General features: G+C 36.1%; 1 long non-coding RNA gene across 1 annotated transcript; it reads right to left on the bottom strand.

The window, feature by feature from the left end:
* Positions 1-1,288: 1,288 nt before the first annotated feature.
* Positions 1,289-27,250, bottom strand: LOC121672721. The gene is made up of 4 exons (XR_006018959.1): positions 27,057-27,250; positions 25,973-26,097; positions 11,422-11,669; positions 1,289-4,929 (listed from the first exon to the last, which is right to left on the bottom strand). It is a non-coding gene; the product is annotated as an uncharacterized LOC121672721 (long non-coding RNA).

Raw genomic sequence — 27,250 nt, 5'->3', positions numbered from 1 at the left:
TTCCTCATACTCAAGAAAAATGTCTCAGCAATGCAAGTAACATAAGTATTTTTACGTGTTGTTTTCCCAGCTGTGCAGCTGAAGCAGTGAAAGCCATAAATCCTGAAATACAGTGTCCTTAGGTTACCTCTGTGTTTTAGCAGAAAAAAGAATGTCCCTGCTGTTATAGAGGATCTAAACCAAATTTGACATTTTTCAGTTATGAATATAAATATAATTTAAAGAGCTAATATAGAACTTTTACTGTTAGGGTTACATATAAGCAATAATATTTCTATTACACAAACTATTTATTTAATTTAGTTGGGCAATAAAATGGTTTTCAGAACTGAAAGCCAGATTTATTTCACGTCTTTCAGTCATGGCTAATATTGATGGGGTTAGTGATATTTCATCAAAAGAATCTATTATCAAGGAATGACTGGATTTCTCTTCCAATTGCTACACAGGTTGCCCTGTATACTTGCAAGGAAATAGTGAAAATAGAGACTAATTTCTTTAACCATTAACTTGAACATGTGAACTTTAATTAATTTGCTCATTCAGAATTTTCTGAACAAAAGACTGAACATTCATCTGCATCTGAAGGCCTTATCCAAACCATACTGAAATCAACAAGGTGCCTTGCCATTTCTGTAATCTGGCTTTGGAGCAAATCCCAGAGACACAAGACAGACCTTTCCTCCACCCCAGAGAACTGGTCTACGGTCCTCCTGTCACCCCCACAGCCTCAGGTTCAGGATGCTGACTGTACCCCTGTGGTCATATGCTGGATCCACTTCCCCCGAACCTACATCTCTGGTTATGAAACCATACTACAGTGGTTTGACTCTCCTGGCATCCTATTCACAGCAGTCTGATAAAGAACTGTCACTCCCTTATACAAGAGTTTCCAGTGTCACCATCAGTGGCCCTCCTACCAGTCTTAAGTTAGTTTTGGATAAAGAGACATTGAAAACACTTGTAGTCTCATCTCAATTGTAATCTCATCTGTCAAAACAAAGTTGTGGGAAGTTCAACCTTTTCATATACAACCTCTTCTGTAGTATAGATGAATACAGAAGATACAAAAATACCAGCCATATTTTTACTAAAATATTTGCAATGACTGTCTGTAAAGTAGTGTCCAAAAGTTACATAAGCTCCTACAGAAACAAGATCAAAGATGTAATCTGGAAATATTTGCTCATTCTGTGAAAGAATAAACAGAAAAGTTTATCAGGATACAAACTGTGTTATAAAGACAAAGTGATTAGGAAATTCTTATTATCAATTTAAGACCACTGAATCCATGAGAAATCATTTATTGCATCAGATCCTTCAGGTGTCACAGGTTTGGCAAAAAGAAACTAGAAATTAAGCCAACACTTCTCTTGCAAATCAAAACTGTGCTCCTTTTCTTTGCCAATATCCTTGTGAACAACAGATGTGTAAAATTTGAGGCATGAAGGAGGAGACAGTGAATCAACAGAAAAGGATGCCAATCACATATTTCTGTTTTGTTGTTACAGACTTCCATGCATTACCTAGAAATTATAAAAGCCAGCTGCACAATTTTAATGAGCAAAAAACCACTGCATATATTTTTATGAAATCTAACACAATAAAATGCTTTATATCAGATTTTTTAGTTTCAAAATAAATGTATCTGATGCACTCTTAAAGCATATAGATTCTGCTCAAAACAGAGCTGCATTAGTTTGGTGAAGTTACTGAAATGCTACACCAGTAACATTTTTAGGCAGAGCTGAAGGAGACAAGACTTAAAAGACACAGGATAAATACAAAAATTTAATATATATAGCACAATAGTTGTATTTATAGGTAGCAACAGTGGTATCTGCAGCAGTGCTGTTTTAAAGGTTCATTATGACCAATAAACCAGATACAAGCAAGATCTAGACTTGAATGTTTTTTAAGCTCTATTTTAGATTTAATTGATCTGATATAGAATATTTTTTCATTAAGATTCTTATCAGAATTTCCTTTTGTGCTTTGTTGAACTGATCCAATACATTTAACTGTGAAAGGTATGAACAAAGCTGTGATTTTTCTTTCCCTCTCAATGCACTGCCACTTGGAACTGCAAAACTGAAATGTATATTCTGCAGTTCAGAGTTCTTGATGATTATTCAATTCGAAGGGTAACTCTAATCATAATGCCTGATCACTTTTGTAATCAGATGAAATAATCTAGAAAGTAGTATATAAGGAACAAATGATTAATTGAAGCAATTCACATGCCTACAACATGAATGCACATAGTTGATCCAGTCACCTGTACTCCGTTTTCAAAGGAGCACCAAACCTGCTTGCTTCCCATCTTGCTTCAAGCTGCACAAGCACATCTGATAAAAGGGCGCTTTTTCATTTTTCTTTTAAACAGTTCCACAAATTAACCTGAAACATTACTTTTTCAGGATTGTCTATCACGTCTTGTTGCTACTTAAAACATCTAAATTATAAGTTTTCAGGATTCACATTTTGGGAAGAAAAAAATTTTACTCAGTCTGACCTGAAAACAACAGTACACCCACCAGAATTTGCCATAGGTATCAGTTCCTTTCAAAAAGGACATTTCAAAGTGGTAGGAGGTATTCTCAGCTCTACTGAAGAAATATAAAGTTAATATAACCTTTGAGATTCTTATTCACTAAAAAATTATTTTGTTCCATGAGTAAACAGAATAGATCTCCAAAATGCACATCCATACAGGGAACTCTATTTTATATTACAATTTTATTCACTTGCTATGAATAGTCACAACATTTATCTAGTGCAGATAATCTATTCAGTATATTTGAAAATCCATTTATTTTCATTTATTGGTATGCATGTGTTACACTTGTATATAATACAGTATTTTCAGAGCTGTTTAAGAACAAGGAAACAAAGAAAACAAGTATTGAGAAGCATGATATAGCTTTTCGACCAAATAGAGGCCATATTCAGATTTTACAAAACAGCACATTTATACTTTGCACTGTCCCAGACAACCTCTTTAAGATGCTACCTTCCCTTCTGAACCTGTTAGCACAAATCCATATAATACTAATCCATCCTAAAATACCAAGATACCTAGTTTCTGCTACAAACAGTTTATTCTAATTAAATTTTAATCAGAAAATAAGATCTTTTTCTGTCAACATTTTTTTTATTATTTCCCCGCAAAATGATAGAATATACTTCTCAATTTTATTCCCAACAGTCATTTATTTTATTTAAGCTCTCCTGTGCAATAGTAGAGCAGAGGTAATGAAATGGTTTTGGAACAGCAGGGGCTACAGTGAACAGCAGGGGCTACAGGCAGAGCACTCCAAGGTGTTCATCCATCATGGAGCATAATATATAACTAAACTAGCCACATCAATGGCTTGTAAAGTTAAAATAATTTCCTTCTATTTTTTTTTTTTTTTTTTTTTGGTTTGCTGTGTCTGGTAACCACACAGGACTTAAATAAGCTTACCTCTATATATTTTTGACTACCATTAAGTGTGTGTGGCTTTCATTTCAATTCACCAAAGCATACAGTCAGAACCCCCTCTAGTCAGTATGTTTAGGCAGTGTCACTAAAAGAAATTGCCAAATTTCTTTTGTATCAACATTACAGATGGTACAATATATATTAAGTATAAAATTATACATTCTGTAATAACTTAGAAAAAAGCTCAAAGACGTTTAAGGCCTTTAAATATTGAGGATTTCTTTCATGTAACAGCACATTGCAAAGTTCAAGAATTTCTAACAAAACAATACAAAACAAAGAAAATGAAATTCTGGCAAGGGTCAGATCTGAATTGGATGACTGTAAGCAAGCAAAATACCCATGAACTAGGTAAATCTGGGAGAGCATTAGGACTTTTTTCCTTTATAGCAAACAGACTGAGCAGAGATCTACATAAGCATCCATCAGTACTTAGGTTCAAGCAAGAGATTTTATTTTTTAATAAAAAGACAAAAATTCTGAATGATTACCATCCAATATCATAATTGCAAAACTCATTTACATCCCTGCCTACCTTTATAAAAAAAGGGATGAAATGCTGTAATTGACTGCTTACCATTAATTTAAATGAATTAAAGGTTAGGAAAGTAAAGCACATTTTGGGAACACCCATTTCCTTCAAACTAAATGGAAATGTATATCTTAAAGATATAAAATGCCTTATAATGAAAGTGGTAATTGAGTTTTGACCACTACTTTCTTTAACTGTTAAGCTGCAGTAGTTGGTTAGCCTTAGGGAAAAACATGTTAACTTGACTGTACATTCTAATATGACTGATGTATTCAGATAACTATTACTTGTCAACAATAATTATTAACAATGGATATATAATTCCATTCCTATAACAAAGCAACTTCAAGATGTTGAAATATGTACCTTTGAGAGCTGCAAGATTAGAACACAAATAAAAATGTCTAAAACTGCGCCATGCCAGAGGACAATTTCTGCAACAGAAATTTAATTAAAGCAGTGTGCAGTCCCACCAGCAATCTGAAGAGTGAACCAGGGATCATTTTAAAGTGAAAGATCCAATACATTTCAGAGGTTGACTTCATCAAGATGAAAAGCCACTGATCTGCAATGGAGAACCCAAAAGTTTGCTGCTTTTCTGCACCTTTAGAATATCAGCTCGTGATTACAGCTGCAAATTCCTTCAGCAAGTGCAATTTTACAAGTGTACACAGTTCAATCAGTTGAAATATTTGTGACACAGAAGTTCAAAATAACTTTCCAGTAGTTTAGATCTCAAGGCTGTTGCTGATTACAAGCCAGGTTCTCATTGAAACAATTGATTCTGAAGGATACACCCCAGCAGTATAAAATTTCACTTCAAGGATTGCCTGGAGGAATGAAATTCCTGTGTGTTGTATTTAATGTTATCAGCCTTGAGACTGGCTTGATTTCTCTTTAGCTATCAGGTTACCTGTAAAGAAAAAGAAAATCAGAAAATCAAAGTTGGACATAGTGAATCTACTTCCGAAGTACCGGAAACTGAAACTGAAATGTAAGATCTCTGTCCAGCAAAGCTCTTTAGACTGTTTTTAAATAAGTGAATAAAACCCAATGGTATTAGATGGCATTGCTCCTCAACTTAAATTGTGTGTTTAAGTGCTTTGTGGGAATAGGATTTGACAAGGAGAACTTGAAATGTGACCATGCCTAAAAATATGATAAAATCATGAATTACCAACCCACAAATTTCTGTTTTCTGTTATTCTTTTCTTGGTTTTTAAAAAAATTCTGCGTGGTGACAGCTTTGCTTTTAAAATGTGAGCCATTGAGTATACAGTGACTGATACTGGAGCTGTATTCTTCCATTCTTTGCATGCTTCTTTACAAAAAAATCATAACATCATAGAATCATTTAGGTTGGAAAAGGAAATGTCCTGTTAAAGTTTTAATGCATCTTAGCAAGAAATAATCACTTAGTGGAGAAACAGGACAAAACTCACACACAAATTAGAAAGAGATACAGGTCCTCTTATTCACAAAGTACAAAACAATCAAGGATTTAATTTAGAATTGTTTCACCCAGCCTAACATGAAACAAGAGTGAAACAGAAGGACCACAGAGAAAGAGTGGGAGACAAAGCACTTCACAATAATTGGATTTTGCCTCTAACTGATTTAGATTTTAAACTTTAGAAGAAAAAAATCTGTCATATCAAAGAAACATAACTTTGAGGAATATTTCTGCTGTGTCAGTGGATACAATTAATCATCACGTAACCTTTTAATACCAAACTGTGTCAGGGAACAGCTTCCCAAGGCTTGAGGAACAACTCATTGGAATGGCCACAACACTTTGCGGCATCAAGGGGCATATGCTTTTCATTTTGATCACAGAGAGAAGGGTCATGCTCCTTAATGGAAGATTCTTTTGCTCTCAGCAAAACTGTTTGCATATAGCTCTTGTCAGCTCTGCAGAGCATAAACGTAGAACAAACAGAATATTAAACAGACTGTTCAAGGAGTTCATTGCTTCAGTTTGCCTTCTCCACAGAGTTGTTTCTAGGAACTGCACTTAAGGCAATAATAAAATTGTGCTTTGTGATTTTTATGATACATGGGCTTATTTATTACCCTGCTTTTATTTCGCTTTGGTCTTGCTGTTGGAAACAGCCTCATGTGGCCCCTTCTAAAATAGAAGATTGCCTGAAAAAATAATAAAGAATTAATTTAAAAGTCAGGCAACATGTTTCTGTGCCTTGCACCAAAGCTCAAAAGGCTGATGCACCGTCTTATTGTTATTTATTTTTTGCTTCATTGTAGCAAGCTGGAATTCTATTCATGGAACCAGGTGCCACTGAGCTACACAAGGTAAAATATACATCTTCTGATACTATCCACAGCTGGATTTTTATTGACTTCATTTGTGATACATGTCTATATATCTATATCTATGTCTACCTATCTGTCTATCCAGTAAAGAGCCACGAAGGTGAATAAGACATAGGAGCATGTCATGTGAAGAAAGGCTGAGAGCACTGAAACTGTTCAACCTGGAGAAGAGAAGGCTCAGGAGGGGATCTCATCAATGTGTACAAATATGTGAAGAAAGGGTGCCAAGAAATGAAGCCAGACTCTCTTCAAGTGGTGCCCAGCAGCAGGACAAGAAACAATGAGAACACAGGCAGTTCCCTCTTAGGAAAAAGGTTTTTACTGTGAGGGTGACTGAGCACTAGCACAGATTGCCCAGGGAGATTGTGGATCTTCCATTCTTGAAGATACTCAAAAGCCGTCTGGTCCTCGGCACGTGGCTATAGATGGCTCTGCTTGAGGCAGGGAGTGCCACTTCCAGAGTTCCCTTCCAACCCCAACTATCCTGTGCTGCATTATTTCTGTTACACCCAGCTCTGCCATGCCTGGGCTAAGGTGATAAACTGAAGCTAGCAAACCCAGTATTTTTGCAGGTACATGACTGCTCAGTTACATGGCTGTTTGGAAGTGCAAATATATTTTCAGTCACAAAAAAACTCAGTAGAATCATAATCTGCAGGCCTATCTGCTCCCCCCACCTAGCACTACAACCCTGTGGTGCAAATACCCCCATGAAAGCAACATACACTGTTACATAAATTAAATAGGTGATAAAAATGAGAAAAAAAGCAGATTGCCATTCAAATTTCTGCTCTATGTGTTTAGTCTATGTCACTGACATACCTATATGGTCCACATTTGCCTCTGTGTAAAATGGTAATACCTGTTATGTGCAAGCATAGATTGCACGTCAACATTAATAGAAGCTATCTATCCATACACCATGCACATCAGGGAGTGAATAAACCTCTTGGATATTAAAGGCAGTCTCATAAAGAAGCAACGAAATTTTAGCTAATACCTAGTGATGGTATTCCCAGAAATGCTTAATTTTGGATATAGTAAATGCTATTTAATTTAAGTGTCTGGGAGGTAAGGTATTAAAGTATTGTGCCAAAGGCCTTTATAGGAAAAGAGGGACCAATAACACTATGTGTCTGATCTTTAAAGTCCTTAGAGAACTGTAAATAGGTGCAAATCAAGTTTTCAGTTAATAATTAATATGTATGGAAAATTAACAATACAAATGAGAAAAGTACATTAAACCTTTAGCATCCTAGGTGTTATTTGAATTAGTTTGTTCATTCTTGGAACACAATTACTCTTTTATACTAATAATTTTTTTTCACATCATTGTTATATCATAAATATACCACATTAGATTCTCTTCATTTTCTTGTCCTAAATGTGCAATTAAAGCATAATTACTCTGCAGTTGCAGACTTTTTAATTTAAATTAGTGAGTGGCTGCTGTAAATTGGCTGTAATTGTATGTAGACTCACTTGCTTTATTTTAACATAACAATATATAATTAAATGCACCTGAAGGTTTCCACATTATTCTGCTCACTAAATGTTCAGAACAAACTAAGTCTTTGGGTAAAACATTTTTGCCAGGGTAATGCAGAATGGACCAGAGATGAAAAGATCTCATGACATCACATTAGAAAAGCTACCAGCCTCAAGAGATTTTTCTGGACAACCTCCATTCCAGTGCTGCTCACAATGGGTGAAAAATATCCTCACTTGTGAAATCCACACAGTGGATGAATACAGCAGATAATATTGTTTATTTCATTAGAATAGATTCTCAATAAAAACCAAGTCTGATACTTTTACTCAGGACTTTCTTCTGCCTTAGAAGAGGAAGGAAGAAAAATCAAGACTATAGGATATAAAGAATGGCTGAGTGAATATTCCCTGAATAGTAAAGCCCTTCTCCCTAAATTCATGCACCTAAACATCAAAGTTACAGAACCACAATTAGGTATAATAAAAGTCTTCTGTTTGTTCAGAGAAATAAATATATTTATATTTATATATATATATATATAAAACAAATCATTAGCTAACTACAGAATAGCTTATATATCCAAAATTAGGCACATAATTAATTATTATTTAATAATGTTAGAAAAAAATAGGTAACAATATATGTTATATTGAAATTAAGTGTGTTCTGGAACATTTCATAACACAAATTGTACATTACTATTTTTTGACTGGCAGCTTTTTGAGTTTTTTCTGTGTTTATCATAAACCATACACAAAATCCATATTGAAAACTGGCTCTTGAGTTTGCAAAGTCAAGCACTTGAAAGTTAGCAACTTGCTTTTTTATATGTCCCCTTGCAATTTAATTCTCTCTCTTTTCCGCCATGCACAGTAAAGAAGAGATTTCAGTGGGTGAGGAGAGTTGGAGAGAAGACAGGACTATGTATCAATGCAAAAGCAGAAAAGGTAAAATTTTTAAGCCAATGTTTTTTGCTTCAACAGATGATTCCACATGGATGGACTCTCTGTTCTAGGTTTTCTCCAAAGAAAGTACTTCATAAAGGAAGTTTTCTTTTTAATTAAAACTGTTCCATCAACCATATAGGATTGTGTGTGGTCATAGGCTTAGGTGTGTGTCACCTAAGCATTCTCAGGCTTTTTCTTTTCTTTTCTTTTTTTGCTGAGATACATAAGACGCAGAAAGGAAATTATTTTTTGTGAAAGCAGTTAATAGCTCACCCTAAGCTACGTGGAACTTCATGAGACAAAGTCATCTTGGCACCCCTTCCATTTTTCTCTAAAATATTAAAAGCCTGTGGGAAACAAAAATGGTATGGGGATTTGAAGTAAAAATAAAAGGGGTCTCACAAATTTATTTGATGACCAACATGAGATAAGCTAAATACAGGGAATGACACAAGCCATAAGGAATGGCTTGAAGAAGTGCCTAGCTATGGATTGTCGTCCAAGTCATGGAGAAAAGACAGCAATGCCATACCAGAACAGCCCTTGTTTCTATGCAGTATATTTCTGTTCATTTTGTGTCCTAATTGTTGTAGTCTTTCTTATACTGTATGCAAAAGACCACAAAAAATTTAAAAAATGGTGAACAAAGTGATTCTTTAGCAAACCTTTCCTAAAGAGGAATGAAATTGGGCGGGCTATATCAGTCATATTTTTCTAGAAAATAAATAACTTTGCTGTAGTAGTAAGAACTTAATGTAAATATTACAATGTAGAAACCAGAAGGGCACAATAACCAGAAACAAACATCTGCCAGTGCATTTTTTCCACTCAGGCCCTCTGAGGTTGGAAATGAATCTTTTGAACAGATGGAAGCACACTATTTACTGGAACTTTAAAATCCATACAGCATGTTTGCCATGCACTATCATTCATACATGGCTTATGAAAGCAAATGACGGTTTGCATTACCACTTGTGCATGTTCATGCACTGAAACAGTTCAGCTTGTAAGCTTGGAAAATGCTTCTGTTCTAATACTACTATGTTGTACTAGTGATAATCCAAAGTACTTTGAAAATGTTAACAAAAGACAGGTTCACAATTTCCTCACAGATGGATAATCCTGTAATTTATGTTCCAATGAATTGAGGAAAGTGGACAAAAAGGTGTTAAGGACCTTTCTGCAATAGGGCTTCTATATGCATATGCCCTTTACAGTAGGCAGGTGTGGATTTAGGTGTTTATTGCTAGATAACTAAGTTTCTGGAGGCAGGAGGAACCATTTCATAAACCTGAGGAATGAAGGTGACTCAAGCACATTTGAAGGGAACTGCAACAGAGAACCATTAATTAGAGCACGGGCCCTTGTTTTAGTATTACAGATGGCTCTTTGACTTGCGCTACTGATAAAAGGCAAAATTTGAGTGACTTGTGAGCAGTCTGAAAAACAGATATTTAATGATAACTATATGGATTTAATTACCTTCAGAGAAGGTTACATATTGGAAGACACTTTTTCAAGTCAAATGTTTCACTTCTGTTTATAAAATTTTGACCCTACCTAACTTTTTATTTAAAGATGCAAGAGCTTCAAATTGTTCCCTTAGTTTTATTTTAGGCACTACAGTATGAAAAGTATTTATCTAAACGCATTCCCAAGCCTGTTGTTAAGCAATTTAGAATTCTAGATCCTCATGTTTGTCCTTCAGGAGCTATGACTGGCTCATTTTATTAATTGAAATGAGTATTTCCCAGTACATGACTCAAAAGGCTCCCAGGCCTTTAATAACCATAAGACTCTAAAACCTTATAATTCTTTTGTATTTTTATTTCATAGTGACTAATCGGAGCTGCATTTGTGATAGCTCCTGTGTTTAGGACTTCCATTATAGAGAGACAAACATTTTGAAAATTCATTTCATGCAATGCCATTTGAAATATAACTCTGTACTCCTTTATTTCCCACTGCTCTTAAGGATTTCAGCAGGAGATTTTTGGTGGTAATGTGGAGAGATAGACAATCAGTGTTAAAAATTGTAATTGAAACTAAAAAATGCTTTGGAAATCTTCCACATGTAAATTGAGCTTTCCCCTTACGTCAAATAATCTCAAAGGTAGGACTAGAAAAGTAGGTAAAAGAAAAATACTTCAGAGCATGGCATATTTTCCTGTAAATGATAAAGGTCTTAATCTTTAACACAGCTTTAAGATAGATAGACAACTTCTAGCCTATCTTAGGAATATAATGGAAATACCCATTTCTTAGCTTTTTTCTGAAATTTAAGTAATTCAGTGTGGGATACTGAGCTTTCAACTACAGATGCCACACCAGACTGAATGTACTAAGATGGACTTCTTTTCCAAGTGCTGTTCTCCAGAGCATCTGTTGTTTTCCCATGAGAGTGAGTGACTTAAGTTTACCAACTGGGTCTACCTTTGACACTCAGGTGTGTGAAAAAAGATATTTTAATGCTCCTAGAAACACTTAAGTAACACTCTGAGGCTGCTTAGGAGCACAATCAGAGTCTCTCCAACCACCCTCCAGCAATTGTGTCTACAGCAAACTAAGCAACTACATTGAGGAGTAAGGTACAACAATTCCTGTTAATACTATGTAAACCTGAATTTGTACACACCTGCTGCTCTGTGAGTAATAAACCGGGGCTGGAACACATTTTCTGGAGTGGTTTGACTCTTTATTCCTCAACGAACGTTCTGGCCCTTCCTTAGAATCCAATCAAGACTAGGATTCATCACAACTAGTGCTCCAACGTGGAGCCAGAATATTTTTTGTGTGTGGAAAAAACAAAAATTGTCATCAGGCACAGCAGAAACCTCCTTTCTCTACTTCTCCATTCGGACTTCAGGAATTTTACACGTTTGCCTAAGAAACAAACACATGTCAAGTACTACACTGTTATGAAATTAGTTACAAAAAACAAAACTGGGATAGTTGGAATATTTTTTAAACTTACAAGGAAAAATACAAAATGACAGGAAAAACAAATTTCAGAATTAGAGAAAATTCTTTTGGAAAAGTGCACGGTCTTCAAAATACCCAAACATACTCAAATGCAAACCAAAAAGCAATAGAAACTGATAGATTACACTAGTTTTTTAAAGTATATCAGCAATATTTAAGTATGACAAAACAGGAATCAAAAAGTTCTTTGAGAATAAGTCCATGCATAGACCTGTGGTACAGAAAGGAGTCATGAAGTCAGAAGACAATTCCTTCAAAATGAAAGTTTTGAGTGTGTTCTTCTCATATATGTTTAAAGTAAAAAAAAAAAAAAAATTAGAAGGTTACAGGAAACACCATAAAATAACAGATGACACATTACACATTACAAAAGACAATATTCAATTCAGACAGATAGTTCCTTATCTAAATATTTGAGGTAGATTTTGGACCTGCCGATAATGATTGCTTCTGAAAAGGGTTGCACAGCATCTCAAAAGATCACCAACATTTCTTTAAGTCTTCTTCTTTTATTTTCTTAACCTTTTTAACTTAAATCTCATGCTGCAGTTCATTAGAAGTATACAAGATTAAACTCAGAACTTCAGTAATTTCTTCCTTAAATAAAATCTCTACATATTTGAATACTATGGAACAAATTAATATGGTCCTGTGTTCATATTTCCTTGAACTAGATAGTTTACAAAATAAAATTATTTGGTACAACTCACTGGGACAATTATGATAATGAACAGTTGATGAAGACATATGAGTTACATCAAGGCTAAATCCAATTCATTAGTCCTTCGTTTGTACTCATTATTACTGTCTTCCAAAAGGTTATGCCACTATATTGAACATACCCTAGTTTTCTCAATGTTTCTGTAACTCAGTAGAAAACTGAGTTTATGGTAGAATTATTTTAACAGAATGTTTCATTTACAGACAACAGTTTTATATTAAAAGAAGACTTAAACCTTATTTTACTTTCTGTAACAGATAATAACAGCAGCGATTCAGACAAGGATATATCCTCTTGAGGTTTTTATGGTGATCACAACTCCATAGTGGAACTGCAGCATGGCGGCATAAAAGACTGCAAGACAATTAATTACATAAACATAATTCTTTTCTCTTCTACACCACTTATCCCACCTAACCATCCCAAGTGGGAGATAAAAAAAAACTCTTTCCTTTCGACATATGAGGACACTGAAGCATAATAAAGGGTCATGTTAGCCTTTCAACTGTCAGGAAGTGGAAATGGAGAGATGGGAACAGAGTCCTTCTGTCTTTGACGTTATCTGCATTCACTTACCTAAAGAAAAGCCTACACTTGTTTTTGATCAGAAAGGAAAACCTACAACAAGCGCTTTCCTATGTTTACATTCTAAATATGAAAAAGCAAAACAAATTTTAAAAAAACTAAACCCAGCCTTGTTTTAAAACTACATTGAGGTTTTAAATTGTCTAACAGGTATAAAGGATTTTCACCTTGTAATATATTTTTCCAGAAATGGGGTCAGACTGAACTTCAGATTATCCCCACTAAAAAAATCAGGTAGCCTAAGTTGCTCAAATTTGAGACCTTTTTCTTCTTCAAATTTTATGCTGTTGGGTTTTTTCCTGGTATTTGGAATGGAGAGTAACAAGCCATTTGGAAAAGTTCAAAATAGAAATGTAAATTATTTCCTTACCTGTAATTTTATCTTCTCTATAAGAGTACCTGCTGTTCTGTTAGTGCAGTACTGATGTGTTTTCTGCCTTTGTCCCAAGCTTCAGAGATTCCTCTGGTGATTTTTCCCCACTTGCCTACCAGCTTCCACTGCTGGCATTTTGAGGAACTGCACTCACATTTGGCTCCAGGAGTACTGCCACAGCTGAGGGAATATAAGACAACTAAAAAACAAGTTAGAAAACAGCAGACCCAATATCCAGGCTGGAAAAGAATGCTTAAAAACAATGAATCAGTCATCAACTTGAAACCCTTTGATAATTTTCTTTTCTCTTTTCATCTATTTAGAATTTCCACAGGAAGAAAAGACTTTTCTGTGCTTGGAGAAATTTTAGCCTAAGTAATGGGTACTGACAGAGTAGTGGGTACCCATTCAGAGAATATAAAATTATTTCAAGGAAATCTAATTTTAACTTTCTCCTGTATGAGTACCCATCATGCCATCACTCCAGTGCAGATAAGAAAGAGAAGAAATGTGGCAGATTTGAAGGAATATGAGAAATCCCTGTCATCTTTTCTCAACTCCTAATAGAACTGTGAAAAAGGAAGAGTCTGTCATAGATGAACAATAAGAAGGATTTCTCATTACCCAGGAAAATAACACATAAAATCTCTTTCACTAAGACATAGTCAAGATTGTGGTTGCTGATTCCCAGCTAATATTTGTAGTCATCTTGGTCAGAGATGAAAAGAACAACTAGTACTGTCAGCTTAATAAGTAAATGTTTACTTGCTTGAGCATTATGGAGACATCCCGGTGAAAGTTACAATGCCCTATAACACCTCTCTACTCAGGATCATCTGGATACTATTTTTGAACTTCACAGTACACAGAAAAGAAGTATCATGTCAAAGCTAAAAATGAATGCTAGGAGTTCTAAGAACCTGCTGTGGTATTCATTTAATTTGTCTTTCTAATAGAACCTGTCAAGTTCTCTTCATGTCTGCATCTTCTCATTATCTCCTAAATAGAATGTAGCCTAAGACAAAGGAAGTATGAATGACTCAAGGAAGCCAACTGCAATTAGACACTGGTATTCTAAAATCTCAAGTAATGAAGGAAAGACCAAAAGGCTCAGAAGAGGTCGTTGCCTTCAAATTTCAGGAATGTAAGTACCAATGATGTACTTTAAGGTTGCAAGAAAGAAAAAGGACTCTGGCAATTTCCTGAATGACCTTCAAAAAAGGACTTGGTTTTCCAAGTAATAAGCTTCAAATTTTTCAGGTTGCGTTCTAGAAGAAAGTCTGTTGTTCCTTTTTGTACTTTGAGGATAATGAAAAATAATTATTAGCAAGTGGAATTGGAATGATGCCTTGCAGATGATAAAGTTGCATTTTCCAAGGTCACTCTGAAAAAGTGACAAGGAGTCAGGATAGAGAGCTTTCCAATTTCTAGAACAACTAATCTGATTTTGGAGTGCATTTGCCTGAATTAGGAACAGCATGAGCAAAGATAAAGTCCTTTGGTCTTCCTTTGGCAGGAACATGTTCCTAAGCCATAAAGCTTGAATTCAGGATGAAGAAGCGAGTTCTTCTGGCTGGCATCAGTAAATTATCTTCTGATGTTCTTCATCCTGAAGAGAAAAAACTGCATCTCTATTAAAATTCTCAGATCTATTACTGCTGAGTTTGTAGATTCATGTTGGTTAGACACAATCCATTGTTTTCTTGAGTTCCCATTGATTTTCATAAGCTGGAGACAAACTTGTGTTCGGTCTTGCGAACATAATTTTACAGGTTTCATCAGGAAAAGAAGCCCTGATGAACTGGATATTTTGTAGCTTCACACAGAATCTGCACTTCAGAGCTCTATGGCATTTATCACTGCAGATATGACAGATGATGGATGATAATCAGGACTGTAAGATCTGAGAAGGGGTCATCTGTGTATTATGCATAGTATATGCATAATAATGCAGTAGAAGAAAGCTCAGAGTCCATTTTATAGAACATGGAAAATCCTTAGGAGTATTTTCTCTATACACAGCAGTAGTGTCTTTCCTGAAATTGACTTGGTGTTCACTGGGGTGGAAGAAGGAATAAACTACAAGTCATGACAAATATGAACAATTTTGAAATTCTCATGGAAATTAACTCTACGTTGATTGTCTTCTTTATTAATTTAGTCATAGGCAGCAATTTTCCACTTATTCCTGCCTGAACTTTTTCTTCATTTTGAAGAGATCTCACTAAGGATGGGACTATCTTCATCATTCTTAGGGAGAAATATTTACGATTTACAACCATGCTCACTTTGCTGTGCAAGGGAATAATATCTGAGTAATCTGATTTCAACTGGTTTGAGAATTGTTCACTCCTCCAACAGCGACTGTGTAGGCTCAGAACGCTCTGTATGTCTGACTCTCCATAACCACTTGAGAGTGATTATTATCTATTTCCTTCCCTAACAGAAGGCAGAAAAGCAGACCTGAGACAAGGGGGTGTTTTTGATGTTTTCTATAATCAGTCCTCATGAGTAAGGAAATACAACAAGAAAACTATGTTATTTTGAAGAACTAAAAGTATTACCTTTTGAGCAATTGAGGGCCACTTTTCCACTCCCTCATACATTTCTGCAACTAAGCAGTGATGCAGAATTTGTGAAGCCTGTGCCAAATACCCAGGGAAAGAGGCAAAAATTCTGCGTGCAGCTGTTTAGGCAGCAGATAATGTGAGGTTTCAGAACATCACAGTCTCTCTGACCCGAAATGTATCATTTCTGACTTGCAGAAATGATGCAAAGAAGCCCCTACAGACTAAAAAGGAAGGTGAGACAAGGAAGAAGTGAGTTTTAGAGCGTGTCAGCATGACTCACACGATACTGGCATTTGAATATCTTCTTGTATGGTAACTTCTGAGATATTAGAAGCTGAAAAAAATTTTCCAAGAAAATTTAAAAGGACTACTAGATATTCAAAGAGCCCTTCTTGCACAGCTGTGAATGGCAAAGAGACTGACAGAATGAAGCTGCAAATGGAAGTGGAAACATCTTCGCTTTTGGTGTCAGGACACTGGAAAAGTGGAAATTCATGGAGAAGTGAAAAAAATCAGTCATTAACAAACGGCCTTAAGAACTTGTTCTTATTTTCCATCACAGAGGCAGAAAATTATTCTTCAGACATGAGGTCAATATCTCAAACACACCAGCAAAGGACAAGGCAGAAGAATAAAAAAAATAAATCACAAGTTGAATCTTTTGGGACAAAGGCAGAAAACATCTTGGCTGGACAGGTGAATTGGAGGATTTGCACATGGAAGAAAGTAATGGTTGCAAAAATCACTGATTAGTAATTAACGACATGCAACTGCAATCTATTTGCATTTTTCTTGAAATATTGCAGAAATAGTTTCCTTTGATTTCAGTGTAATTCTGTCAATGTTCAGGTTCTGCAGAAGCTAAAATGGTGTTTTACATTGCATCCTAGCTGCAGTCTTACCTTTGGAAAAAGTATTCCCCAATAAAAATGCATAAACTACAGCATATATTACTAACACTGTGAGTGTGATGAAGGGATTGCAAAAGATTTCATTTCTCATGATTTTCACAGTGTGTCTGCTCACAAAAAAAAATTAGATTACCTCTCCAAATATCTTGAGACCAGACTCAGTGTATTGACAGATAGATACAGCAATGTAATGTATAATCAGGCTCCCTTTTTTCAAAAGATCTGTACCTGTGAATATTGCCTTTAACTCATTCTCTCTTTTGATGTTACTCACTTTCATTCTTAATTTCAGTATCCATAGGGATAATGTCAGAACAGAACTAAACAAAATTTGAAACTGAAAGTGTCTTGGGAGTCAAATGTTTGGATTATCCTCACCTGCCCAACAAGTTTTACTGGCCTTTCAGTCTATGACTTTGCTTACAGCATTTCACACCACAACATTTCTTCCTTTAATCCTTTATTCCACGACTAGTCTTTTGTAGGTATTTTAGAGTACTTTTGCTTTTGGGGAAAGGACCATGACTTGTCTAGATTTCTTTGATCACAAATGAACATCTTCAACCTGTAGGCCTAGGCTCCTGTCGAAGGGAGACTTGCAACTTTACATAGGATAGAACTAGGCACACCAACTTCACATTAAAGAAGCAAATTTGGTATATAAAGGCTATTTTTAGGAAAATCAGTGAATTGCATAGCCCTGAATACTGATGATTCCTTTTAACATGTGTTGGCTGGCATGCTACCTACTTTCATCAAAATGTCCAAGTGTCCCAAAAGATTAGCATTTAGGTGCCCTACAAAAAATACAAAGCTTTAAAATGAAAGAACTGTGATGCTAGATCAAAACGATAATTACTGATTAATAAAAAAATCCTGCTTGATCCTAGAGAATGTAATCATATTTCCATTACCAGCTCATTTGCCCCCTAAAATTTGTATTTATTCTTAGAAAATATATGCATACCACTTACTGCTCTTTTAATGACAGGTTAGATACAGCAGTCTCCGAGTTAGCAATGAGAAACATGCTGAGACAGCTGCAAATTTCTCCTAGTGACAGATTAGCCAAAGGCATGGAAAGAGATACCATAGCAACAAAGAGGCTGTCATAAGTGCAATCACTCTTTACCACGGGTAGTATTTTGCTATAGTCTGTGCACTCACTTATATTGTAATCACATCATTTTTATGAACCACAAGGTATTGCTGGCCACTGTATATGTACATTATTCCTATAAATCTACATTTGAAATTAAAGTAGGAACTGAGGAGTCTATACAGAGAGGCTCTGAAGTAAGGCAGGGGAACAGAGTAGTTTTACAGTGAGGTGGTTTCTTCAGTTATATAACCCCTTATATAATATTAGAAAAACACTTCCTGTACCTGACATATGGCAGATCATTGATCCATCCTATAATTATTTCACATTTCACAGCGGTCAAAACAAAAGGCAAATTTTTTTATGTGATGCAAGTTAGTAGCAGTTTTACACTGTAAAACATGCCATGTGAGAAATACACTGCCTTATTAGCACTCACTGACCCCAACTACCATACATCTGGCCTATCGGAAACATCCTGGAATAGCCTATACATTGTATTTAGATGATGAATTTCTGCTTTTTCTAATTGCATATCATTACTACTGCTGTTTCTGAAAAACCTGGATGAGGAAGAGCAACAAAGACATGAGGGAAGAAGCTATTACAGATTTATTTTTAACTTTGGCAGAGAAAAGAGTAACACTTAAAGAGCCTATGGATCTGTTGCTTCTGTGGAGAAGTACAGACCAACAACTAACATTACTGCATTGCTAACGCTAGGTCAGGCTCAGTTACAAGAAAAATGCCATTTTCCTTTCATATCCAGACGCATTTTAGCTCTCTTGCATTGTGCTGTCTTACTCAAGCAGCAGTTATGACAGCACTGGTAGTAGTTTAGTCACCACTTTATGCTGCCTCTTGATACTGGGAATCTGAGTAGCCCATTGAAATGCAAAGGTACCAAACAGAGATGCTTTCATTGCTTATGCTAAAAGGGTTATGAACAGCATATTTTATAAATTGAAACATAAATAAAATTGCTGTCTCTCACCAGCTGTAATTAATTTAGAAACAACACAGCATCTGCAAGTGAGAAAGAGGAGATAGAGTAAAAATGTAAGCAGTATTTATAGATAGCAACAAAACCACATTGACTGAGAGCAGTGGGATGCACATACTGAACACAGTTTGGTTTCATGTGCAGCCAGTTGGTGTGTTTGGACAGTACACTTTCTCTTCTTCCAAGGATCTTACTCAATTTTGAGTTTCTTTTAAGTTCTGGATGCCATAATGTAAAATTAGATAAATAGGAATATTACAAATAACTGACTTCAGGCTCTCTCCTATATTGTTTTTGAATGTATAGACACTTTCAGTATGGATTTCTCACCATCCTGGCAATATTTCTGTTCTTTTCACACCAGTTGTCTATCTCTGGTATTGATTTGGAATGCAGATTTGGGTTTGGAATGTAGATGAATATACTCACTATAGATATTTTTTTGGCCCTGTCATATTTCTCTGTTATTTCTTTCTGCCCTTGTAATATTTATTTTATTTTATTGCAGTACTCTATTTCTGATATTGGTTTGGCATACAGTTACATAGTAATATGCTAGGTATTGATTTCTTTCTGTTCTGCAGTGTGCTTTCCTCCACATGTTAAAAAATCTTAGCCAGTTTTCAGAGCAACAATTGCAGTTCCTTCAGTCCATTTAAAAGTGTGGGTGCTCAGCTATTCCAGAAGCTGAATGGTCATTTCCAAACAATAGCTCTTTACAACCTGGCTGAAAATACTTTCACTTGTTTATAGGAAAACATTACTCACTTTCATTTTCTAGAGATTTTCAGAGGTTAATAATTAATATCTGCTATGTACCTGACTATTTTGCTGTTGTTGATTTATATTATTAGTATTGGTATTGCACCAACAATTCCTAAAGAACATGCACTGTTGCCAACTTTTAGTGAGTAGTAGATACTGGACGTTGCTCATCACAGTATGAGTCACTGATTTAGCTCATAGCTGTGTCTCTTCAGACTGTGAACATTTTTTAAACTCCTATTTTAATATACTGCATTTTATAGTGGTCAAAGTCCAAAGCTTCCCAAACTGACAAGGAATGAATGGGTTTTTGTGGTCATCTTCCTGCTGAAGACCACATCAAAGTGACTAAATTATCTAAGCTAGTTGCTTCCTATTCAATATTGAGTATCTAAACATTAGGGGCTAAGTTAGTCAAGGTAGTTTTCCTTTAGGTTATGTGAGAGACATAAGCACTTCCAGAAGACAATTCATCTGACTTACCTTAGAACAAAATCAATTGTCCTCTGGAACTGAACAATTCTATCTAAAACTGAAAAGACAGTCCAGAGCCTGGGCTAGTTGTCTCACTCTAGAGAGTCCTAATCCAAGTAAAGTCCAGTAAATTCTACCCCACATATTTTAACCAGAAGTCAGTGTTAAATTATGCCTCATTCCACAAGCAATTCTACCAAATCAAATTAAAAGCTTGAGGACAAGGTACCATTTAATTACTGTGCAATGGTTCAAAGCTGCACCAGGGAAGGTTTAGACTGAACACTAAGAACCTTTGGAAAGGCTTTCTAGAAAGGTGTCCAAACCTATCATTGTTTAAGAGACATTTAAACAACCTCCTTACTTACATGTTTTAATTTGGTCAGCCCTGAATTGGTCAGGTCACCAGATTAAACGATCATTGTAGGTTCCTTTCAACTGAAATAGTCTATTTTATTCTATACTTTTTCTCATGAAAAATACTGTCAGAGACTGAAATATTATATTTTATGACTTAAACATTTTCTTAAAGGACTCTTAAAACGGTATTCCAAAAGCTGCAGAGAAGACTCCCACACCCTGAATGGGGCCCTGACAGAGGCCTGACACTGCTCGCTGATGAAGATAAGATAAAGTAACAACTCAGGGCTGGGGACATTCACGGAGCACAGACTTAACACCTCCAAGGTGGAGACCACAGCCCCAGGGCTATCAGCTGCCAGGCTCGAACGGACCCTCGAACCAAGGGGTGGAGGGAGGAGAGGCTTTGGGTATCTTGGAAAAGCCTCTGGTCAGAGGTGCCGTGACTGCCCATCCTCCACTGTGCAGAGGAGCCCAGCTGAGGGGTCCTCACTGGGGAAGGGGGGGAAGCTTATCCACAGCAGAAGGGGTGACATGGCCCATCACAGGGGCCCCCCTCAAAGGGGTCCCCAGACCCTGCACCAGAGATGATGCAACAGACCCTCAGTGTTGCAGGGGACAGTGTCAAGCTCGCCCCTGCAAGAAAGACACGTGGGAGTTCCCACCTGGCCCGAAGTGTATATTAATCCATGGGATTCTGTACTCTTTGGCGTGTGGTGTGGCGGCGTGGCATGGCGCGTGGCAGCATGTAGCGGCGTGGCCACGGCAGCAGGGGACCCTGACCACCAGCAGATCAGATGGAGGGGAGCAACGAGATGTCATCGGGACCCTTGGATGGGTGATCTGCTTCCATCTAACCCCTGTCACGTCTCCCTGTTCCCCCACCCCCCACGCACACTTCTTTTTTCTATTTCTTTCTTTTCTCTTCCCCTCTCTTTGCCTCTCTACTCTTAAATAAAATACATCAATATTTTGGCATCAACACCTAACCTCATTTGGTTTTAATCTCGTTTCTGGGGATATTTTGAACCTTCTAAATTCTTTCCGGTTTATGCCCAGAGACTTAGCTTGCTTTGCTTTTCTGGGTTTAAACAGGATCGTAACAAATACCAATGCACATTTCTCTACATCTTCATAAAATATCAGCCCAGGAATACTGTCCCACTGCCTGGAGCAAGTACACACTTCTTCAGTCATGTTCCACCTCCAGAATCTCAAGATGAGACCTGGGATACAGCACTTTACCTTGTTCTTTTTCTCTAATTTCTGCAGGAAAGGCAAACAGGTTTATGAGGCACCTAGGAACCATTACATGTTGCAGGCTAGTCCGAGGGTGGATGCCTGGAGAACTGGGACCCCAGGAGGCACTGCAACATGCACTTTCATACAGATTATGTGCACCTTCTGGTGCTCTTATGTAAAGTCTGCCTGTTTGGTAGAGATAGCAGGCAATGTACTGTTCTTAAAATTACAAATAAAGCCTGGCATCTAGATCTGCCCAGGGAAATGCCCTATACAGAGAGAGAGAACTGATGTGGAATATACCCCATAACGAAGAGAAATATTTAGTTCTTTCTCTTCAGCTGTTATCTGACTGCAAAATGTTAGTTTTCCATCTTTGTAAAGGGTTCATCTGTTTGATATAAACTCAGAGAATTTTTTAAATGTCATTGTCAGTTTTATACATAATAAAGATATATTTTTCAACTGATGGAAAAATTAGGTTTTTTTTAATACAGACATTTTCCTATATTGCAAGAAAAGAAAGGAAACAAAAAAAAAAGGAAACAAGGAGAACTTCTGGAACTAAAATAATTATATTAGAAAGAGGCTGTAAGAAGAAAGAGTATTTCAAATGTAAAAAAAAAGTTTAGATTTTCACTTTTTTTAACCACTTTTGTCCCCATTTAAAGAGGGCAATGTGACAAAATTTTTGGGTTTTGTGTATCAAAAATTGACACTAACCATGTGGGAAAAAAATGCAATTGTTTCCTTTCACAACAGTTTCTCATCCTGGAAGAGAATGCCCAAGTGTGCCTGGTAAAATCTCAGCTATGCTCATAATCATCTCATAATTCTCCTAATGTATTCATGAACATCCTCTATTGTTGTGGTATTACGCCCAGGAACACAAGCCCATATTTCTTTATATGAAGTCAAAAAAATTACTGATTTACCTAAGTTGTCATTGGCTTTTTTCCCTTTCATCTCCTGCAGGCTACATAGACCCAAAATAGTCAATTCTAAATCAACACAAGTTAACTCAGTACTCATCTGATTCATACACACTTTTTCTCTCTATTCAGTTCTTTTCTATGGTTAATTCCTAACATCAGCCTTTTCTCACCAATATGCAAACAAATTAGGAAAACAATACCTGGTTTTGTATTCTGAAGGTAAATAATTTCCAAATTAGTTTTCTTAACATTTGAATTCTGAGTACTTCTAATTCATTATTCATGTATGACCTTATTAGATCTCTATAACTGAACAAAATGTAAAACCTCACGTAGACCCCATTTTTAAAAAACCAATTCGTTGTCTCCCATTTTTCATCTGCCCTTTTTACTTAGTGACTAATACCATAAGTATTAGGAAGTCAGTATCATAATTTTTTACAATAGTGAGATTAAAAATGCAAACAGAGGTGGACAAGCAAAATATCTCCTTCCTCTACTGTTTTTGTTTCTAACATAAAGGTTAACTATTAAGAGATGTGGAAACGTAGGTGCTACCTTTGAACTTGGTATCCCGTAGAAGAGCAGACAGTACTTCAGCAGGTAATTGGGTTAGGATTTTGGCACATGAAGGAGGCAAACTTACAGAAAATGTTTTGAGGTGAAGATAGACTTTTTTTTTGCCTTTCAGGAAAGCCTTGACAAGGCTTTTCTGTAATCCACTTAAATTGCCCAAGCTGTTCAGTTGCCTTTTTTTCTTTATGCTCCTACATTATACATGATAATTGCATATGGCTTATTTCATTTGACAGTCAGAAACTTATTATTCATGACTTCTTAATACTGGCTCTCTGTACAGTTTTTTTGGTTTTTTTCTCAAAAAAAGGGGGGTGGGTGTTTTGAAACAACAGAGCAATTTAGAATTTTTCCTTTTATTTATATAGAGTTTGGGGAGCAGAAAGAGGAGCTACAAAATACAATAGTAACTACATATTAAGGAAAAGTGCTTGTCCTTTGATAATAATCTACTCTCCTAACACAAAGAACCACTCATATTTCCAGTAGCAATATATATTTTACTGACCATCAGAATGATGTTTCTTAAAATCACAGCTCCCTGTACCTGAAAGACAGAGACTTTGATTCACCTGTCACTGACCTGGTTTCAATTACTTAGGTCAACTTTTAGTCAGAAATTTGAATTCAAGTTTGCTATTGTCTCAAAACAGCCTTGCAGCCCTGTGGGAAATGAAGGAAGAAGGAGGAAATCATACAACATCTGGACAAACAAGAAAGCAGAACAAATAGTGGGGATTTAAGGTGACTAGTACTTCCTTTTAGTAGTGCTAGGTCTGTAAGCAGGTTATGGTAGCCATGATACTGAATCAGTTTTTATCACAGCAAATATAAAAAATGACTGGCTTTTCCAAGCATCATTACTGAAGAGGTATGAAATGAGTCCTGAGGACTGCCCCCACCAAGGAGAACAAGAAAATTCCAGCTGCTGCAAAGAGACAAACCTAAAAGTCTCACAACAAAGGCATAAGCTCCTGAAGATAAGAGCCTTGGGCTTCTTTAGATCACTAACACCAGAAAAAATTCCATAACCTCAACCAATGCAGAGAAACCTATACTCTGACAAACTTTTAAGAAGCAATTTCATCAAAGCAATCATAATTGATTTTTTCCCCTTTTGTGACCTCTTTTTTTTCCTACAGAAATATAATCCAGGTCCACATTTTGTTAAACACTCTCAATACATATAAAATGTCAAGTATTCTGTAACACTAATAGTGTCATGTAGTAGTAACCAGGAAAAATTTCAAAACATACACAATTCTTTTTCTATTTCTATTTCTATTTCTATTATTAAGTATCTGTCTAGTTCCTTTTGATTATATTATACATGCACATACATTTTACATGCATATAATCAGATTTGCATTGGCATGCACAAAGTTAAGTGTGGGCAGCATTCCATCAAGTTTATCTTCAGAAGAAACACATCTGAAAGCAGATTCAGGAAGGGAACTGTAAAACAAACATTTAAGAAGCATCCTTCCTTCAAAGAATGTCAAAATGTTTTAGAGACTTATAAATACAGAAACTGAGACACATAGAGCTCTCTATGGAACAGAAGGAATATAATTCAGTCAGTGCATGCTACATTTCACCACAACCAATGTGTACCAGAAATGTAGTGCCTATGCAAGGAAGAATTCAATAAAATTATGTAGCTACTCAAACACCTGCATAGAGTAAACACCACTCTAGCACATTATGGACTGACACTACAAACTATTAAATACTTAAAAGAAAAATCAGTCATGAGTATGTGTGGTGGGGTGCAGGGGGGAAGGTGTTTATACTTAAACACATGCATATGTGTCTTCAGAGTACATTTTGATCTTTTGTATGTTGATGAAGAACTGTGTTGACCCTGCTGAGATACAATGCTGTAGTTTTAGGAAATTTGTGTGTTCAGTGCTCATCTGAAGAATTTTTTTTTCTTCTGTTTCTCTTAGCCACTAAAATGCAAAGATGGCAGGATGTTTACTTTGTTGTCAGGCATTGTATATGATGACTGTCAAATATATTTCTGTTAATATAATTTTGAAACAATAATATGAAAAGTGTCAAATGGAGGAAAGTAACTCCCTGAAACTCTGTCAAAACTTTTTAGTAAATCCCAGTCACACAAGATAGAAAGAACCAGATCATACTGTAATGACACATCAAATGCTTACCATACTCAGCACTTTCTATGCAGAAATGTGATAATTCCATGTAACTGATAAAAATGCATTTGTTTGCTATCCTGTGAACTGAGAGCTTAGCAAAGTGTACAGACTTTGTGCAACTGATTTCAGAGAGAAATACATATTAGATTATAACACATTTGATCATTACTGTTAGTTGAAGGGATCAACTCTACTATCCCCAGTGCTTACCTGAGAAGGTCTGGCACACAGCTTACTATGTTCAAGCAATTGAAAAGTATGCTGAGAAAAGTGTGCAGGACCAGAGAGTCCAATCCCAGTACAACTGTCTTCCCATGCTTCTTTAGTCTTCTCAACTTAGGTCTTCTTTGTGCACCTAATTTCCTGTGCACCTTTTTTTTTTTTAACTTGTTGGTAACATGTCAGGTTGGTATCATACCTACCCTAGTTGTTTTCACTTTATTCCCAGAGGAACAGCTCCATCCCTTACGATCTGGAAGAACTTTACATTCCTCCCCTTCAAGACACGGTTGCATGTGGCACCACCATTTCTGCTCCACTATTGAAGCTACAAGAGAAGAAAACAAATATATTTGCATTTTGTTGAAATGGACACTTTAATATATCATTATGTTGCAACATTTCTTTTATTTTCCAGGAATACATTAGAAATACGTTGAGTGACATCTAGTCTGTAATTTTCAGCCACCTCAGAACCTTCATAAGAAATTCGGTTTCCAATTTGCAAAAGGTGCTATGTGTTTCAAAGTCAATCTCTTCACAGCAGTTCTTTTCAACCTCATTTTTATCTTGCTCAGCCAGATTTCAAAGTTTTAAGTAGAATCTCTTCTTTTGCTTGGTCTACAATATAGCCTAGCATAGCTTGATTAAATTTATTCCCCAATGACAACATATTTACAGCTTCTCTGACAGCCAACAACATATCAACATTAAAGAGATCATGTAAAGGGTGATTCCTGCTACTCTTTCAGAGAAAGAGATGTGAAAAATCAGCTATTATTTTCCCAAATAAAACATATGAGACTACCAGAATTGTTAAGACACTAATATTGCACTGTGAATAGGAATAATAGTGTAGGTCTAAAAAGATTTAAAAACAGAACCGTGTTCTGTTTGTCTGCTTGTTTCTTTCCAGTGTGGTAAATATATAAATTAGGTGTAAGACTGTAGCACATAAAAATTATGTTTATGTAGGTTTTGCATAAACACTTTTAATTAAGTGAATTTCATACAACTCCGAGAATCCTCTTTTAGTTAGATCAAATTTAGCGTCTCAAGGGGCCTCTTTCACTGGCATCTAATAATTTTGTTTAGCACTTCCACAGAGCAAGAGCAAATAATTAATTTTTCCATCTTCCTCCCATTCACCTTGGACACCCCCTTCAAAATGCAGCTTTCCTACTCTTACTTTAAATAGTTAACTGTAATGGAGTGGGTCTCGTTAATGACCTTAAGCCAGCAAAAACTCCTAGGAACACAAAGAGGAAGCAATAGAAGGAGTCGCACCATCAACACAAGAAGGAGCTGCCCGGGTGGTACCTGCTACCTGCCCAGGGAAGCAGGAACACTTCACCGTCTGTGATCTTTCTTCTATCTTATTCTTATTGCAGCATCTGTGAAGCGCCACCACTTCACAGGTCCCAGTTTTAACATGGTGAGCTGTGAAAATAAGAAGATGAACAATTTGATAACTTTGTGAA

This window comes from Corvus kubaryi, unplaced genomic scaffold, assembly GCF_017639235.1.
Source record: "Corvus kubaryi isolate FWS band 111438036 unplaced genomic scaffold, C.kubaryi_AGA036_p1.0 64881, whole genome shotgun sequence".
Classification (NCBI taxonomy): domain Eukaryota; kingdom Metazoa; phylum Chordata; class Aves; order Passeriformes; family Corvidae; genus Corvus; species Corvus kubaryi.
This window is presented reverse-complemented; position numbering and strand designations above follow the sequence as displayed.